The sequence below is a fragment of the Vicugna pacos genome, unplaced genomic scaffold (genome assembly GCF_048564905.1).
Source record: "Vicugna pacos unplaced genomic scaffold, VicPac4 scaffold_20, whole genome shotgun sequence".
In the NCBI taxonomy this organism is placed as follows: domain Eukaryota; kingdom Metazoa; phylum Chordata; class Mammalia; order Artiodactyla; family Camelidae; genus Vicugna; species Vicugna pacos.
In genome coordinates, this window is record NW_027328741.1 from 76,652,489 (window position 1) to 76,671,715 (window position 19,227).

The 19,227-nt window shown below is 52.0% G+C and overlaps 1 protein-coding gene and 2 long non-coding RNA genes across 3 annotated transcripts in view; all 3 read right to left on the minus strand.

The window, feature by feature from the left end:
- The window catches only part of LOC140694020 (uncharacterized), a 36,049-nt gene extending 34,148 nt beyond the window's left edge, over positions 1-1,901 (minus strand). The window contains exon 1 of the mRNA XM_072957509.1: positions 1,627-1,901. The gene's annotated coding sequence lies outside the window, so the exon portion shown is untranslated. The remainder of the gene's footprint in view (positions 1-1,626) is intronic.
- A 3-nt stretch (positions 1,902-1,904) lies between these two features.
- On the minus strand, positions 1,905-6,959 carry LOC140694029 (uncharacterized). The gene is made up of 6 exons (XR_012069771.1): positions 6,841-6,959; positions 6,365-6,490; positions 5,924-5,977; positions 5,453-5,647; positions 3,575-3,684; positions 1,905-2,179 (listed from the first exon to the last, which is right to left on the minus strand). It is a non-coding gene; the product is annotated as an uncharacterized lncRNA (long non-coding RNA).
- A 1,873-nt stretch (positions 6,960-8,832) lies between these two features.
- Positions 8,833-18,853, minus strand: LOC140694027 (uncharacterized). The gene is made up of 9 exons (XR_012069769.1): positions 18,739-18,853; positions 16,660-16,780; positions 16,196-16,394; positions 14,487-14,603; positions 13,893-14,067; positions 13,683-13,774; positions 10,372-10,458; positions 9,878-10,037; positions 8,833-8,997 (listed from the first exon to the last, which is right to left on the minus strand). It is a non-coding gene; the product is annotated as an uncharacterized lncRNA (long non-coding RNA).
- Between the last annotated feature and the right edge of the window lie 374 nt (positions 18,854-19,227).

Below are 19,227 nucleotides of genomic sequence, written 5' to 3' on the forward strand. Positions count from 1 at the left end.
GCTGTGCTGGCAGGAAGTCCTTTGTCTCTGATCCTGGGGGATTGTCCTGTCCTCTGGCAGCATCCACAAACTACCTCATGCTAACTTGGCAGTTTGCAGAGGGTTAAATCTTATCCCTGCACAGTTCTTCATATTTAGTTAATAAAAATGATGGTGTCATCATGGGTATTTTTCCATCTTTTAAATACCCTTCAGTCTTCTAATAAAGCTACTTCTAATTAAGAGACCGTGTAAATAGTTTTCAATCTTCATAATAAATAACTGTGGTTTTATCTGGTTACTTAAATTATGAATAATAATGTTCACATTTGTAAAAGTTACTAAAATCAACATTGTTTAATGAAAATATCATTTCTTTTTGCATGAACATGTATTAACTACAAGAAATGTTCCATGCTTTCTTCTACGATTTACTGTTAGAGCCTTAAAGAATAATATTTCCCTCAAAAGATATTACGGCAAAGGGATTTCTTTTGGTGGAACTGTTCCGGCATCAAATCTGGTGCATGTCTCAGGCCACTGGCAACATAGAGATGATAGAAATTAGGAGGCATTATAAACACAGAATCATTTCTAAAGGAATTAAAAAAACTGGATGTGTGTAAACAAAGAATCAGAGAATATTCTGGTGTAATAAAAGTATTTTTCAGCTTAAGCAAGACATGGGGTGAATAAATCTGAAATGAAAAAACCACCCAGAGATTAGCAGCGAGTCATGCATGCAGTGTGAATGATCAAAACCAAGTTGTTTCCAAACCAGTGTGCAGGCTTGATGCCTTCATGAATCAAATCTGTGTGGCACCAGGCCACCTCGAATACATGTTGATGAGGTATTTATAAGCCCTTCACCATCCCAAATCAAAGCCCACGCACGAGCCACAAGACCATCACCTACACATTTGGAAAACACACAACATGGTGAATAGCGCTTTTCTTGTTCAGTAGCTGGTGGCAGCGAACTGTGAGCAGACAGAGATATAGGGACACAGAGGCACCTCCCCTCACTCAGCTGATAAACTTCCGTGCATCCCTGGGGACAGGATTGTCATAAAATGCACCATGGATTGATCCTCCTCCTAGGAAAGGAACCGTAGTGCTGTCATTAGGTTTGAGCAGGGGTGGGTGGAGGATCTCAGAAGAGTTGTTTCAGCACACCAATAGAATTCTTGGCCACCGTGACCACGAAAGACAAGTCCCCTGCCATCCCGGTAGGCACTTGGGCTCCTGACAAAAGCTGGGCTCAGTAAAGGGTTGAGTAGAAGGCACAGACCTCAGGGATGCCCCAGCAATAGGCAGGAGGTAGGGCCTGGTTTATACTGCTCTGGGTGTATCCCAGACTCATCCGAATACGAAATCAGAAATTTGCAAAACAGCAGAGCTGGGGTGGATCATCTACTCCAGACTCCTCACCTTACAGTTAAAAGGGTGGCAACCCTGACAGGCAAAGCAACGTGCTAAAGGCAGAGCGTGGAAGTCGCAGTGCCAGATGAAACGCAGCATGCAACCCCCGTTCAAGGCCGCTGACTCTGACGACGGGGCCAAGGTTTCCAATGAGGAGAATAAGACAGTGTAAATACTTTGTTCCCCCTAAAACCCCAAATGTTTTTTAAAGGCACAAAAACTCACCTTAACTAGATCTCTTCTGAGGGGGCTCTCTTCTGCTTCTTCGTCTTTCTGTCTCCATTTCCCTCTCTCAGACACAAACACATTCAGTTTTGTGAAAGGGGACTTCCTTCCATACAAAGACAGACTTCACATCTTCAGAAAGATACCTGAGAAAGCACGTTTCTCAATTCAAGTCTTTGTGTGAGTTCTGGGCAACTGGCTTATTTTCTAGAACAATCGGTAGTTACAAAATCAGGAAATCATCTTCCACAAAGGCAGAGTTCTGGTCCGTGTTGATAAAGTTGGGGATGTCACATTTCATGAGTCTGTTCGGCTCCTCCTCTGGCCACCTGCTGCATCTGATGGCTTCCTGGAGCCGAATAACACTGTAAAGGGCTATGGTAGGGATACCAGCTTTGGCCTTGTCCAAGTGGTCCACTTCATTGATGTAGCAGTGAAAGAGGGACCTAGATTCGTCATTGCACTGCCAGAGAACACCTTGGGCAGCAGCGGTCTTCCAAAGTCTGACACAAAGCTGTTGAGTCTAAATCTCTTCTCGGGAGACTCTGCATTGCTACAAAGAAAACCAAAATAAAATATCGTTCACAGTGTAGCTCGGTGACCTGAAGAATCATAGTTTTTGCCATCTACTGAGAGTAAATCCCTGCACAGAGCATGCTGACATGCACTGGAATTGAAAGACATCACTTCTGAACACATACAATTAAACCCAAGGCAAAAGTCTAAAGTGAGGGCCCATGGACCATCCTAAAAAGACATCGTTCCCTGAGAATCCTCAATATTGGTGCCTCGCACACCAGTGTTTCTCCGTGGGACACTCAGATCTCTTCATCAGGATTCGTTAAAGTGCTTCTTAAAATGCAGAATTCTGGGGTGCACACCCTCAGAGTCTCCAGAGGTAGCGACTGGTAGTCTGTATTTTCATAGCCACCAGGATAACTAAACATGCTCAGGTTTAGCACCGCAGTCTACATCGGGTCACCTGAGCATCGACAATTCTGTCTCACGGGATGGGGGGTGCCATGTGTGTCAGGGTGCTGTCCTACCCATGTGTCTCCCCTGATTCTCAGAACTGACAGTGCTGCCCCATTGGGCACGAAATACCACCGTTTCACAATGCATACGCAGGGCGCCCGACTGAAAAACAATCAGTGATAGGAGAGGGGACAAAACTCAGCTTCCTGTTACCTTGTTTCACTTACTGTGGGACGAGTGATCAATTCAAGGGTAATAAATCAGTGAATGAGTGAATAACATGACTCGCGTTAGTCCCACGAGTGCCTGGAAGAGCAAGCCTGGGCACATTGAGAACCATAACAGCCCATCTACTTAAATGTCATCCTCCACAGATCTATGTAAAGGTTACTTCCACCCAGGCAGTGACTCCAGAAGGGCAAGAATCACGTATGAACACACTCTCAAATCCAGAACAGAACCTGACAACAATTAGGCTCTGGAGTCTGTGTTTAGCGAGTGTGGAATCTCAGTGATTCCAGCTCTTACACCTTGCCTTCCCATCCCACCACACACGATATGGCCCTTATGTCCAGTTCTCCCGGGGCTGGGGCCACGGAACCCATTTATAGGACTGGAAGAATCTGATCATTTAAACCATCCCCCAGATTATCATCAAGAGTCACCTGCATTTCAGGGATCAGTAATCCCAGAAGCTTTGCAGTTCAGGCAGCTGAGGGATTTTTATATCAGCTCTGTCCTCTACTGTGACTGCCTGGGTGACATCAGACAAGGAATTCTGAAAAGCCTGAACTTTTCCTTTCAGGAATAATCTAATTAACAAATCTCGTTGACCACTCAACAAATGTGATGTGAAGATCAATAATTTACACAGGAGTACAACATTCACTAGGTCGTGGATTTAGAATCAGAGGAAAATCATTTTAGAAAGATTGACAGAATGTAGCTTTAATGCGAATTTAAGTATTCTTACCTTTCAGTAAATCATCTTCCCCTACTTATCACTTCACCCAAGTTTAAAAGATGTCTGAGAACAGGGATGAGTGTGTCAGCAATCTGAGACCCAATAACCTAAAATGTCACCTAGGAAAAAGAGGGGAGTAACACATTTTTAAAAAGCATGGTGAGGATGGCGGGGCCATCCCCAACCCCAGACTAAGAAGCTCTGAGTAATAGCTTTCCTGCCTGCCTGGGGCATCAGCTGATGTGAAAATCCACCCAGAAACCTCACTGTCCAGCAGCTCTTCCATAACGCAGGCTACACTTTCTCAGAATTAAGAATTGCGTCCAGTAACCACTTCGCTGAAGAATAAAGACAAAGGAGAACAAGAGAGTTCTGCCCCTCCCAAGGGAGAGCCCAGACCTCGGGCTGCATGCACTGCGCCCACCTCCCTGGAGAAGAATAAACTGGAGAAGGGCGTTCTGCGAAACTGCGGCAGCAAAGGTTGAGATGGGAACAAATTGACCAGCTGGCCAGGGACAGCCCCCTCCGTCGCTGCCTTGGCGGCTGCCTCAGCCCTCTCAGCCCATCCTGCCCACCTCCGGTGGCTAAGCTGTCAGAGAAATTGCTTTGCGACCTGGAGCAACAGAGGCTGCCCTCAGGCCACTCTGCGGAAAAGATGGGAGCTAAACCCCCAGCTCCCGAGCGGCAGGCTCCATACCCCCGCCAACACCCCGACGCCCCCGCACCCTACCGCAACCCCGGGGAAATATGACCCGAAGAAGTGTGACCTGGGAACGAGGGGCAGCAGAGGCCGCCCCCACGTCAGGCCTGCAGAGAGATTGGAGCTTATCCTCCAGCTCTCCAGGGGCAGCCCCTGTCCTCTCCACCTCCTGATCTCACCGCGCCCACCTTCCAGGAGCAATCAGACCAGGTGTGGGGTGTCAGGTGAATCTTGCGCCAGAGAGGACGTCCCCAGGCCAGGTCAGGGGAGAGGAGAAGAAGTGGCCCCATTAGGCGGGGCAGCCGGCCGTCGCAACTGCCTCTGCCCCTCGACCACATCGGGCCCGTCTCCCAGGAGCAAGCTGACCTGGAGACGGGCATCCGGCTTCTTGGGCAGCAGAGGACGCCCCCAGGATTGGTCACGGGGAAGAGGAGAGCAAATTGACAGGCTCCGCGCTGCAGGTCTTCTACTCCCGCCATCGCCACCCCCGCACCTTAAAGGCACCGCCCAGGGCGCCCCTCCCCCAGCAGGCTGAGTGGGACAGGTGCGTCTGGTGACCTGGGGCAGGAGAGGCCACTCCCACACCAGGCCATCGGGGAGACGGGAGCCAATCCACCAGCTCCCCAAGGCAGCCCCTACCCCTGCAGCAGCCACCACTCTTGCCCATGACCTCACAGTGGCCTTCTCTAGGGAGCAGGCTGACCTGGAGATGGACGTCCGACGAACTTGGGACAACAGGGACCGCCCCCAGGGCAAACCATGGGGGGAAGTGGGAGCAAATGGACAAGTTCCATGGGAAAACCTGCCGCTGCTGCCACCACCCCCAAAGTACCAAGTCCAACTCCCGGGGTCAGGCCGACTAGGATACACGCGTCTCATAACACAGGGCAACAGCGACCGCCCCCAGGACAAGACGCGGGGAAGATGGGAGCAAATGGTCCGCTCCCCCGCTGCAGGCCCCCGACCACCGCCACCCCTGCACCCTGACTACCCTGCCTCCCGCCCCCAGCAGGCAAAGTGGGACAGGGGTGTCCCGGGACCTGGAGCAGCAGAGGCCGCCTTCAGGCCACGCGGTGCAGACATGGAGCTAATCCACAATCTCCTCCGGGGCAGCCTCCCTATGCCTGCAGCCACCACCTTACCAGCCCCCTGACCGCACCGCACCCATCTCCCAGGAGCAAGCTCACCTGGAGTCGGACCTCAGGCAAATCTCCGGCGGCAGACGTCGCCCCCAAGCCAGGCCGTGGGGGAGAGAAGAAATGGAGCAACTCCCTGGAACACATCCCCTGCCCCTGCCGCCTCCGCCGCCGCCTCCCAGGAGCAAGTTCATCTGGAGACCCGCGTCCCGCCTCTAGGGCAGCAGAAGCCGCCCCTGGCTCCGCCTCCGGGGAGAGCGGAGCGAATTGATCGGCTCCCCCGCGGCAGCCTCCCTCCCCCCGTGGGTCCCGCAACTTAACGGCCCCGCCCCCACTCCGCACTCAGCAAGCTGAGTGGGACAGGAGTGTCCGGCGACCTGGGGAAGAAGAGGCCGCTCCCAGGCCCAGCAGCCGGGACAAGGCAGCTATTCCACCCGTTCACCAGGGGTAGACCCGCTCCGCCCCTCTGCCGCTGCCACCGCCCTCTGACCTAACCGCCCCACCTACCAGGAGCAAGCTTACCTGGAGTGCAACATCTGGCGAATCTCCGGCGGCCAAGCCCCACCCCAGGCCAGGCTGCAGGGAAGAGAAGAAATCGATCGGCTTGCCCGGGCAGCCTCCCAACCGCCACCGCCGCCGCCGCCGCCCAAAAGCATTGCAATAGCCTACCGGGGTCAGGCTGACTGCAAGGATGTGCACTTGCCTTCTTATCCTGGCCAGGTCCCTGAGCACCTCCCTGCATCCCTACACTCCCTGCACCTCTGCACCCCTGCTACTCTCTGCAATTCTGCATCCCTCCACCCCCACATCCCCTGAAATGCCTGCGCCCTCCACAGCCCCTGCACCCCTGTCACCAGTTACACTTTTGTGCTGCTTACACTCCTGCACCCCTGCATGTCCCACACACCACCTCTTGGGCCTTTGGCAGAGTCTCTGCTGTTAGACCAATGCACAGTGAATCACTCTTTGCCAGTATATGATGCATCAGTGGACGTCAGGGGTTGCCTGCAGGAAGGTACATGTTCCCGGTCACTAGCCTGGGCCACTAGGGTGATCTCTGTGAGGTCACCCAGGACGGGTTCAGAGATGCTTTTCTCTGGGAAGAGAGGAGTTGAAACCGGTCTTGAGGGCAGAGCTGTGCTCACCAGGCCGTCCACGCTTCATGTTTTACACAGGGCTTCGGAGAAGTGAAATGGATCCGGCCAAGTAATACCGGCCTGCTGTGAGCCCACCTCAGTCCTGGGCTCTGAGTCAGACCGACTGGCTCCCTCAATCAGGGCCCAGTTTGGGCACCTGAATGGTCCCTTTGAGGCATCCCAACAGTTCTCAGGATGAAGTCTGGCTGCTTCCACCCCATGGCCCTCCCTCCTACTGTGCTGGCCTCAGGAAGGTTCCTTATATGGGGAAGAAGGCAGCCCACACCCTACCCCACCCCTCACCTTTCTCTAACCCAGGCTGGTGCTCTCTCTGCCCCTCAGAGTCTGGGAAGCCATCCCTCTTCAGTTATGTCCCTTCTGAGATGGACTTGCTTCCACTCAATTCTAGGCGAGGATGCACCATGGAATGCACTGGGTAAGAGAACCAAAATAAATAATTTCTTCTGTGAGGTTGTCTGTTTATCTACTGGGGCTGGGCTGTGTGTAGTTTGCTACAGCTATTGGTGTGAGAGGCTAAAACAGCCTGTGTGTCCTTGTTTTCATCTCCCCGCTGTCTTTGGGTTTTCCCTAGACACTCCTGAGACATTTACTTCTGTTAGTATTATTCCTGTTATTACACACGGGCCCTACTGACATGGAGGTAAGGTGTTGGGGGAGCGGGACAGAGCAGGGCATCTGCAGTCCTGTGATTAGTTCTCATTGAGCCTGTGCCCTGAGCTGTGACCTCCACAAGTGTGTCTCTTTCCCCCCACCCCAATTTGGGTGACACAGAAGGGATTTCCCTTCTCCCAGGTTGGTTAGGCTCTGGTAAAATAATTTCTCATTAAAAAAACAAACAAAAAACAACTTCCCCCAATGAAACAGAATGTTCTGGGTGTATTTCAATACAGTTATTTTCTCCTCTCCAGGCAGGAAGCATGAGGAGTTATCCTCTGACCTTCATTCTGAGAACAGGACACGGTCCTGGATGTAAAATACATGAAAAAGAGCATGGGGCCCCTCTGACTGGCCCCCTGGAGTTGTCACACTCTGATTTCCCCACACTGAGCCTCCTGCTGGCCTCAGGGACCTGTTAAATCTGCCTGCCCCCGGGGTTCTTACAAAAGCAGGTTCTGCCTTGGGAGCTGTGTCTCTCCAAGCCTGCCCGCTGTTCCCTTTGCAACCTCTCTGGGTTGGAAGCAGCTTTCCCCCTCAGTCTTCTGGGATCTAAGAAGAGCAGTGGGTTTGCAGCTCCCTCAGATCTGGTGTTATTTTCAGGACAGGAGGAAGAACTTCTGAGCTCCACACGAGCTGGACCAGAGGCTGGAATACTCCCTTCCTCTGCCACCGTGCAATCAGTGGCTGTGGTTCTAGCCGAGTTTCTGAAGATGTGGACTTAAACACACATATCCCAGCCCCCACAGGAGCACACAGTCCCATAAATCCCCCTAGTTTCCACTGGTAACTATGGAGCCGATGGGGACACGGGTTTCGGGACCACAGAGGCCTGACTGCACGACTTGCTCCGTGGCCTATTTACGTGGTTGCTCCGGGCCTTGTCTGAAGTGGCTTGCTTACCACACCTGGTACGTGGGAAACACAAAATAAGTACTAGAACCTTCACTTTTTCTCCCTCCAGGGCCTTCAAACGTAGAAAGTAATAAGTGAACTCAGACAGCCTAGTCACCCCAATGAGGTCCGTCCAGCCTGGCTCTCCTGAGTGATGGGCACTGACTTGCACTTTAACTCGGAACAGTAGAGGAACCGCCTTCCTCTAACTGGGCCTCTCCCCACACCAGGCACGCCCGCAGCTCAGACGGGGCCAGCTGCCCCACTGAGGTGTGTGCTGGTGGCTTCAGTGTGACCTGGCCCTGCCGGGACATGAACCTGCAGTGAGTGAGGTGGAGGGTCGGGTGGAGGGGGGTCCCTTCTGGGGTGGCAGGGGGCCCGGTAGCACCCCTCCCAGCCTGGTGCCTGGGGCTCCCTAACACCTCCTACAGCTCCTGGGTTGGCTCCGGTCCTGGCCACTCCACACATCCTCCCAGTATCTTTTCATTATGTCCCTTTTCTGCTTTTATCAGCGAGAAGTGGCTTCTGTTGCTTGTTCAGTGAAACAGTACATCGGGAAACCAGACTACTTCTAACATCAGTAAAATACCAACCTCAGCTCGCCGGGCAGACCGTGCAGCACAAAGGCCTGAACAGGGCTGTGCGAACGGCTTACGTGAAGGGTCCTCAGCATCTGTCTTCAGAGATACAGAAGCTGATGGTTCAGGTAAAACCTCAGGGTGGGATTGAGGAATCCAAAGCTGGTTGGTTTCAAAGGCTAATTGGTCAGACCAGACCCCTGAGCTGTGGTCAGAAGCCTGGCTCACCGTCACGCAGACTCAGCGCCCTAAGTGCCGGGTGGGGCCGGTGCTGTTCCCTTTGCAGGCTCTCGTTGGGGATTCAGTGTAGCCCCTTAAATACAGCAGAAATTCCAGCCCCATTAGCCCCCACCCTGAGTGTTCCATGACACAAATCCCGGGAGTGTTTAATTTTCATCTTTGTTTAGGAGGATGAAGGTGGTTCAAGAGAAGACATAAATTCACACTTAGTGACACAAGGTCACAGCCAGTACTTCCTCCACGGAGAGCTATGTGCTCCCACAGTGGTGGCTGGGGGCTGGGCAGAGACCCTCTGCTGGTCCCAGAAGGACTCGCTCCTCTGGCCACAACTCATGGGTTGGACAGCAGATCCAGAGGGTGACAGAGCATCTTTCCTGGGAATTTGGAACTGACACATAGAAATCAAGTTCACTCATCTGGAGTTTGGCGGAGGGGAGGGGCAGTGGTTGGAAATCAAATGAAACCAGAGCATGAGAGAAACTTAGAAGTGAAAGAGCGAGAGACAGAGAGACTGAGCTTGTGAGAGCAAATAGTCAGAAAGAAGGCAAACAATCAGGGGACAGAGGAATTCCAGCTCCTGACTGTCTAGTCTGTCCCAGCCCATCAATGACCCCGCGAGATGTTTAATAACATTCCAGTTTTGCAGATTAGGAAACAGGCTGAAAGAGGTGGGGGCTGGGTTTGGGTGCACAGTTAATTCAATTGCCACTGGACCCCACACTTCCCATTGCCTGAAGGCACCCTAATCCTCACTGGGACCCCTGTGGTCCCCTGACAGCCCAGCACCCTGATCAAAGGGACCCTGCGGGAGTGGGAACCCCTCTTGAGTGTGGAGAGTTCCCTGCCCCGAGATGCCATGCATCAGCAAGCTCCCGCTCACCCCAGGTTAACATCAGCCCAGCTGTACAGTCTCCCAACCCGCTTCCCTCCCTGCCAGGCACCCCCATCCTTACCACCGAGTGTACTGCAGGAATTCAGGCACAGGGATGCCCAAATCAACACGAGCCCACCGGCTATAGAAACAGCAGACTCCCAGCCCCACCTGGGTTGCGAGGGGACAGAAGGTGTCCTCAACTTTCATGTGTCTAAGACAATCTTCTTCAGCTGGAGGTTCTAGAGAAAAATAAAAGGTCCAAAACATAGTTCGGTGAGGAATTCCTCCAAGGACCTGACTCCAGTGTCTACAACCATGTGTACCTACCCCCGGAATTGGGGTGAAGGTGGATTATTGATCAGCACAACCCCTGGTGGCCCAGCTCCTTGGCTTGGCTGCCCAGAGGGGGCTGGGGGAATGGGTAAGGCCAGGGCACTCAGGAAAAGCACAGAGGACCTGACCTCTCCCTTCTGCACTCGTAAACCCTTCCCCAAATCTCAAGGCATTGGACAGAGATCCGCCACAATAATGAGATGCTCCCATCTCTTCACTCACTCCTGTCGGTTCACTTACATGCTGAGCATCCACTGGGTCCCAGGACAAGACACATAGAATGGCTGATGGGACAGGCTTGGTCCTTCCCCCTGGAACCTGTTCAATCTGATCAAAGAATGATCACTCATAAAGAGTTTCTCAAAATTATACAGAGACCAAAGACCAACTGCAGAGTGAACCAAATTTAAAAATATATATGAAGATCCCCCAGTCTCCCCGCCTAAGGTTAACAGCATAAAGCAAAAAATTCTTGCCTTTAATCACCAGGGAAGTTGTCACCCCCTCTCAGGTGGAAAGGAGAGTTATTCTTTGAGCACGTCACAGAAGTGCTCCATCGGATTGGACCAGGGCATCTACATTCATTCAGCAAATGTGTATAAGCTCCTACTACATACGGGAATCTCCTAACTAGACCGTTCCCAAGGCTCTCGGGCTTTATCAGTCAACAAAATAGACATGACTCCCCATCACTGGGGGCTCAGAATTTTAGCAGAGGAAACAGGCAGCATGTTGGGGTAGCAAGAGTTTGGATAAATTTTTAAAAAAGTGTGATATGAGCAAACTCAGGTGATGGCGGTGGGGTGGGAGGCAGGCAGGAGAGAATAAGGCAATCCTGGCAGATCTCACGGAGTAATGAACTTGAAGCAGAATAGATCCGGAGGAAGAAGGAAGAGCTGGAGCCAGAGGCCCCCAGAGTGAGGGGGAGAGTGTGGGCAGAGAGGCAGAGCACGCCGGGTCCTGAGGCCTTTGTGACGACTTTGGCTCCTAATGACATGGTGACCCGTTTAGTGAGTTTTGAGGGGAGGGGTGATGTAGTCCAACTTATGCTTTTGTGTTTGTGTTTTTTGGGGGGAAGTAATTTATTTATTTTAATGAATGTGCTGGTGATTGAACCCAGGATCTCAAGCATGCTAAGCATGCGCCCTACCACTGAGCAACACCCACCACCCCCAATGTATGTTTTTACAGGCTCCCTCTGACTCTGTGTGGATGAGAGATTGTAGGAAAGCAAAGATGGAAACAGAAGGCTATTGGTATCCAGGAAAGGCTGAAGGTGGCTCTTAGGAGGGCGGGGAGCAGAGAGCAGGTATTTAATTAAGACAGAATATCCAGAATTTTCTAACAAGCTGGATTTGCTGTCTGTGAGTGTAAAAGAAAGAGAGAGAAAGGACATGGTTCCAACATCTGGGCCTGGACAATGGGAGGGATGTCCTCTCCGGATGGGAAAGGGGATGGGAAAAGGTGGGGCTGAGCAGGTGGAAAGGGGCTGGTATCAGCTCAGTTCTTCAATGTCATGGTTAAGGGGTGTGTTACATATTGCCACAGAAGTGCCTAATAGGTAGAGGAATCTGTTTTCTTTTTCTTTTTAACATTTAAAAAATATAATTAAACATATTAATTGTATTATGTGAATGATTTGGGAATTTTGTTTCATGCCAAGTTATATGTTATATATAGCCAAATGGGGCATATATCAAAAAGGGGAGAAATGAGGGCTTTCACATAAACTGACTGTCCGTAACGTAGGTAAAATTTCAATAAAACCAGTCTTCAGGGCAAAAACCTCATCTCGGTGTTACATAAAAATAAATGAAAAACGACTATGTTGATGTACCATTATTTCATGTTACATAATAGCCCCAAACTAACAGTGTTTAACTATGAGGCTTGTAGAAATACTATTCGCTTTATTCACATAAATACAGAAGTGCAGAAATGTTCTAAGGTAGAATTAGCATCTTAGTGGAAATAATACATATTTGAGCATTTTACATGATATATATGTACTGATTCAAAATTTGGAAAAGTAATTTCATAGTAGAACATATGTATGAATGTGAAAGCAAGATGAATGAAAGGAAAAGAATGTGATGTGAGTCTCAGGGATAAAGGCTCAGATGGAAAGGGGAAATCAGGGAATTTTGGAGAAATCGAGAAATTGATGGCATGCCAATTTCCAAGGCTGGGTTGCTTCCACCAAAGGAATAGCAGAGAGAGAGAGGAGAGGCCCAGGAACCCACCCTGGGGAACACCCACAGTATATGTTTGGAAAAAACAGGAGACATTGGCAAAGGACCAGCCAGCAGGCCAAAAGCAGAAACAGACAGAGAGATGGGCTGGAGGTTGAGTGAAGCAGGAACACGGGGTAGGAGGGGTGGAAGAGCTGGGTCAAATGCTGCCGAGGGGCCAAGCATGATGAGGAGTCAAAATTGACCACTATATTTAGCAACATGGGGTCACTGATGGCCTTGACAGGGCAGTTTCCATAGAGCGAGGGATCAGGCGAAAAGCCAGAATGGGTGTAAAAGGGGATGGCTCAAGAGAAGATGCAGACAGTGAGTTTAAACAACTCCTTAAAGATTTGCTGCAAAGACACAGGGTGGCAATTGGTGGGGGTGAATTAGGGTCAAGGAGTGCTGTTGGTTTAAGAGGATGGACGTTTATATACTGATGGTGCCAACTAGCAGGAGAACAAAATAGATGAGACAGTGAAAGAGAGGATGGTTTTGGGAGTGACAACCCAGAGAAGATGGGAGGGATGGGGCCTCGGGGACTTTTGGAGGAACTGGCTTTCGATGCCACTTTTAATAAGCGGTGGGGCACCGAGAGTGAGGTCACAGGCATCAGAAGGCGAGCGGATGTGCTGGGAGTTGCTTGTGAAATTTCTCTTCTGTTGGCTTGTTTGCTTGTTCAAAGTAGAAAACTAACCTTACCAGCTGAGGAACAAGGAGGAAGAAAGAGTTACTGGAGCCATGAGCAGAAGATAAGAAAGAGCCTTCCAGGGAGAATGGGACAGTAAAAAGGGCAGGGGGAGGCGGGGGAGTGCGCTCCCAGAAAGTTACATTTTCTCTTTGACGTCCCCAAATGTGTGATGTGTTATTACCCTTCCTGCTGTCTACAAAATAAAAATTAATTATGGTTCAGAGGAAATGCTATTTCATTCTAAGAGGCTGCCTCTTTCTCAGGAATGGTCATCTTAAACTGCAAATATTACAAACAATGTTGAAAAGATGAACCTGTGTACCTAAAATCCCCTATTTTCTATTAATCTGTTTACTACTTAGTTCCCCTATCAATAACACATAACAAATACTGCCATGATGGAGGTACATCGATGCTTAAAAGGAAATGAGATATGTATCCTTTTGCTAAATTCCATGGCTTCCTTAATATGCAGTTCCACTTGGAATTTAGGAATGTCTGGTATAAGAAGTGAGAAACAGTTTGAGAAAATCCCGGCTCAGAATTATACATCACAACCACATCTCACAAGTATATACAGCCGTAAAAAAGTTTAAAAGCAAAACTCCGTAACTACTCTTAAAGACCTTTGCAAACCTGGGCCTGCCAAGATGTTTCCAAACTGGAAAGGAACTCCAATCTCTTGCCTGGTACCGGACCAGAGGCTGGCCAGCCTTTTCTGTAAAAGCGAGAGAGTAAATATTTTCAGTTTTGCAGATCATTTTGTTGTAACCATGCAGGTAGGCAATAAGAAAGCTAAGAGCACTGGGAGATAGGAAACAAACGGGCATGCCCACACTCTCCCTTCCACTCAGGGCAGCTTCTCTGTGGTGGGGAGCTTTGCCACAATCACTTGCTTCTTTTTTCCATTGGTTTCTTTGTTTCCACCTTACTGCTCGAGCTCAGAACTTCAGGTGGGCCTGGTCCTTCAGCATCCATGCAGAGAAGGCTGAGCGGGGTTGGGAACCCCACCTGATGGAGAAGAGAGATTACTGGGAGGGACATTGTGGAGGCCACCATGACACGAGACAATCACACCTTCCAGGGTGAAAGGGAACGAAGACAAGGGAAGGACACAGTAGTGGGACCCCTAGGTCGCCTGCCAGGCTTGTTCTCCCTCCACGGCAACCATGGGGGCCTGGGGGGTGTTGGGCTTCAGCTACGGTGATTAGGATGAAGGGACTCAATATAAAGGACCCTCCAACTCCTCACTAGGTTCCAAACGCAGCCCCTCTAATTCCACCCTCTGAGTTTCTGGAACTCTGCTGGAAGAATACATGAGCAGGCCAGAACCAGAGCCCAAGCCAAACATGACAGGGGTCTCGTGGGGCTGTAACCCCATGCTCAGTGGTCGGGGACTCCTTGCAAATCTGCAGAAATCCCTGTTCCACCTCATTCCTGGGAGAAACCCCAGATCTCCTCCTGCTCTGTCTGTTCTTCTCTTGAGGCTATTGTCCTGGAGGGATGCTGAGTCCTTGAACCTGGTCCTCCAAACGTACATAAGCAGCCTGTTCAATAAAACAAATTATGCACTTTTTCACATTTGCCAGTTTTTTGATTCCAGAAAGGCTGTGGGACTCATTCTCACAGTCTCCTGTGCCCCCACCACATGGTGGCCCTCTGCTCATGTAAACACGATTTCCCACAACTGCACCCTGCCTTCCAGCTTGTCAGAGGGGAGTGTCCCACAAAGACACAGGTGTTTGTGAGGATCCTGTCCCCCAGCAGAAAGCCTGCTCCTGGAGCCACGGACAGGGATCTGGCCTCCTAAGCCGCTCAGCTCTAATTCAAAGCCTAAAGTGGGGGCCCCGAACATTGCTGAATGACTTTCTGAATCTCCTGGACTGGAGGGGACTGATTTTCTTTCCAGGAATGGAGGTAGCGCAGCCTCCATTTTCAGGGCTGACCTTGACGATGGATCTAGTTCCCCCGACTGCACCGCAGGAAGGAGTGGCCCTTCCATCCCACAGGTTGGAGACCCAACCCAAGGGAGTACTGAAGCAGTGCATTGCTGCCAGGTCCAGCATCCCTGCAGAGTGGCCTCTGCCCTTGAATGACCCCCTTCCCAGGGCCTTTCTTGCCCGGACACCACCACACCCCAGGCTGTGCCAGAGCTCTGGGGCTCTGCGTGTCCAGGGCACACAGGTGGCACCTGAGCCAGGTGTCCCCTGGGCCTCAAGGGAGAGAGGTCTGCTTCTGCATCAGGGGAAGGTGACCCCACAAGGCTGGCAGGACACTCTCAATATGGACCTCCAGGAGCCCTGGGAGCAGTTTCCCTGCAGGTGTTAAGAGCCATCATCAGGAGGGCAGGCCCCTCTTTGTGCAGACCATCCAGCAGTGCTGGGCCCACGTGCTGACCTCAGAAATCTACATGTCCCCAGGATACCCCAGGCAACCTCACAACTTCGTCACTTGGTGACCTGGGAACCACGAGCTCCTTGGCCATCCCATGAGGGTGGTCCTTGCAGGCATGGTCTCCAGGTTCTCCCGTTGAGAAATCCCCCTGGGTTTCTGTGGTCACAGAGCAGACACCAGAAGATTCTAGTCCTGCAGTGACCCCCACAGCAGTCAGCTCCCCTGTGCATGTCCAGGGACAAATGACAGCAATTTATTGCCAGGTACCGTGATGAACAAGGGGGTGGGATTCCATACTAAGTTCAGGATCCTGGTAACTCACTCTGCACCCCAAAAAGCTTCCATGAGAAATGTGTGTATTGGGATGTCTGTGCCCCTAGAAGAGCTGTTCCTGAGGGTTCCTGGGACCCTCCAGCCCCTCTCAAGGTTCTCAGATCCTGGGTCTAAATTTCTATCTGCCTCTTTTGGTGTATGGCCACCTGTGTCTCGTGGTCATGGATCACTTTATTGCATGACTTGGCATGTTCTTAGTGCTTGTCCTCCACCCCTGCACTAGACTCCCAAGATGTTCCCACTGACCCTTGGCTCCCTGGGTGGCTCAGGGGGCCCTAAGTCTGCACCCTTCACTCTCCTCCTCTACCCCCACCTCTGGGGCCACCCCTAGGTGGACTTGGAGGTGTTTGTAAATGAGTCTTACACAAGGACATGTCTGGACAAAGCAGGACCCCACCCCCGGAAAACACACCTGCTCCCTTCTCAGAAGAGGACCCCACAGCCCCACATTGCCTCCCAGGGGTCTACTCAGGACACAGTCCCCCAGTTCTGGGCAAGGTGTCTCCCTGGAATCCTTGCTTCCAGGAAGAGTCTCTCTGTCCTTCTTCAGAGTTTAGAGGTGTTCCCATGTCCCTGACCACCAAGATGCCCAGCACAGTCCCTTCAGTGACCTGGAGAGACAAGTAACTTATGTGGCCACAGGTCTCACAGGACACACCTGCTGGGACCCCAGGCTAAAGGGCTGTCCTTCTGCCTTCTCAGGTGTGGCTCCCGTGGTAACTTTTTGCAGGGGGCCCAAACGGGGAGTGTGGCCCAAAGCAGTTCATGGGGCTCTCTGGGCAGGGAAGACTTGGGCCAGGTGGCCTTGCCTGGTTTCCCTGCTGGGCCACTCTGAAAACCCCCGCTCCTCTGGCTGTGGCTGGAGGCCCCCCAAACCTCAGGGCGGGGCTCTTTCTCTCAGCCTCCACTGACTCCAAAGCCACGCTGGTGCTGGCGAGGGGAAAGAGCTTTCTTGCCTTCTTTTGGCCAAGTTGCCACAGGTGGATGCTGCGGGGAGCTGGACAGAGAGGTAGCACTTGCTCAGATGTGAGTGGTTAAGCAATTTGACACCCTGTCAACTAGCCTTAAACATTGGAATGAGGTCTTTCCCGGTAAAGCTGGAAGTTACTTTCAGTAACTTGTCTAAAGATTTCTCTTTTTTTTCCACTTAAAGACTCATAAAACCTCTCCCAGGTCATTCCTGGTATGGACCATTATCCAGGGATCAATCAGGAAATGCAGGAGGAGAGGGGTGGGGGTGGGGGAGAGGGGAGGTTAGATCAGAGCCCACGGAGAGGAGATGCCCCTCCCAGGAGCCTCACACTGGGCAGTGGCTTCTGGCATCCAGCTCTCCTGTTCTCAGGCCCATTCCATCTGCGGGGTTTTCCAAAAGCATAATGGTGGAAGGGCCATGGAGGACACCTAGAACTTCCAGAATAGACAGGGGGAGCAGAGTTACCATGCTGGCCCTGGGTTTGGAGACAGACCTGCAGTGGAGACCACAGGCTTCTGAGAAGCCAGTTTCGAAATAAAGGCAGTATGCACTGGAATACCTGGCTCGAGAGAGTGCTTCATCATAGACATGTAATTTACATAGTTCTCACCACTAAATTCTGTGTTCCCAACACGCTACATGAATGACGGCTTCAACACACATTCATTTCTGAGATGTGAAAAATTGTAGAGCCGCTCTTTCATCCTGCATAATGGGCATGGCTACACTTAAGAACACTTACCAAGATTTCTCAGCAAGAGCCAATTTCGAAATAAAGGCAGTTTGTGCAGGAAAACCCTGTTGGGGTGAGGGCTTCCCCATACACATGTAAGTTATAGAGTTCCCCTCACCATGAAACGCTGTTCCCAACATGCTACATGCATGAAGGCTTCGACACACATTCAGTTCTAAGCTGTTAGCATGTGGAGAGCCGCTCTTTCATTCAGCACAAAAGGCATGGTTACACCCAGGAAGATTTACCCAGATTTCTCAGCTGCTTCCTTCAGCCAGATTCAAAATAAAGGCAGTTTGTGCTGGGAAAGCCTGTTGGAGCGTGTTCAGAGCTGTTTCGGGCTCTGTCCCAGCTGGAGGGTGCAAAGCCCAACCTCCAGAAAGAGGGACCAGGACCCCACCCGCCAGGTGGTGTTGCCTTTGTAGGGGAACAGTGATCTTTGGGTAAGATATATTGCGGCTCTCTCTAAAAACTGCTTTGACTTAAGTTTGCATCCTAGTCACCAGTTCCAGGACAACAGAAAAGGCATACCCTACATCCCTTTGCACTCAACTCTTCCCAAAAGAGCAAATATTTGTCCATGAAAATACCAGCTGCTCTTCTAAGGCCCACTAAATACCCAGCAGTGTGGGCGGTGCACTCTTGATCAGGGACAGGTGGAGAGGGAACAGCGGTCCTCCAGCAGGCTTGGCCTGGTGTGGCAGCTGCGCTGTGGGTGCGTGGTGGGGAGGGAATGCAGGGAATCCTGTTTGAGGGGCCTCTGTGCACGCCTGCATTATAGTCTGAGGTTTCATACAAAGGCTCCAGGCATCCTAACTGGTCAGATACAGCCCCCACCCTTGGGCTGGAACCACCAGGAGATAAGTACCTGTAACAGGGACGGTGCCTGGTGTGGGGAGAGGTCATGGGACACTCCGGGGGCAGGGGCGGTGGTGCTGGGGAAGGCAGGGGATGCAGTGAAGGGTGGAGGGAGCAGGGTCCTTTGCTTGGGGGTGCGAGTTCTTTGGGAGACCACAGGGAATGGCACACATCATCCCCACCCTATACCCCAAATTCCTAGCCCCGCCAACACAGGGGCTGCTCTGCACCCTCTCAACGTGGCTCTCCTGTAAGACCGCACCCAACCAGGCATCTGGCACCCTGCCCTACCTCCCCTCTTGGGACAGATCCCGTCTTCTTGGAAACTGCCTAGCAGCGCGTATTCAAGGCCGGCAGCCGGCCTGGCGGATCTGCACTTCAGGTGCCCTACCTGGCCAGCCGTGCCTGCCTGGGCTCAGTCCTCTATCTTGCCCACCGGTAGCCTGGGTCCACTTCCGGTGCAAGCGGAGGCCGCGGAGCCCAGGCTGAGCCCCGCACACAGACAGTTGAGGGTGCCCCCGCCCCGCTGCCCCGCCGCCCCGCCCACTGTTGGCAGCATTGCCCCAGCCTCCGGCCGGTGCCACCTGCAGCTGAGGACCTCCGCGCGGCCCTGCCCGCCCCGGCCCCACCCAGCTGCCCCATAAGCCTCCCCCCACCCCCGTCCTGGCCGCGCCCTTGCTCCCATTGGCTCCGAAAGTTCTGCCCTCGCACGTCTAGCCTCGGGAGGACGCAGACGCAAGCGCTAGGGGAGGGCCCCGCGGCGTTGCCATGGATACAGACGCCGCGCTCCTCGCGGGCCGGCGTGCGCTTCTGGGGCAGGCAGCGGGCTCCGGAAGTGTGCAGCTGCCTGGGACCATGGCGGTGTTTGCTGCTGGGGATG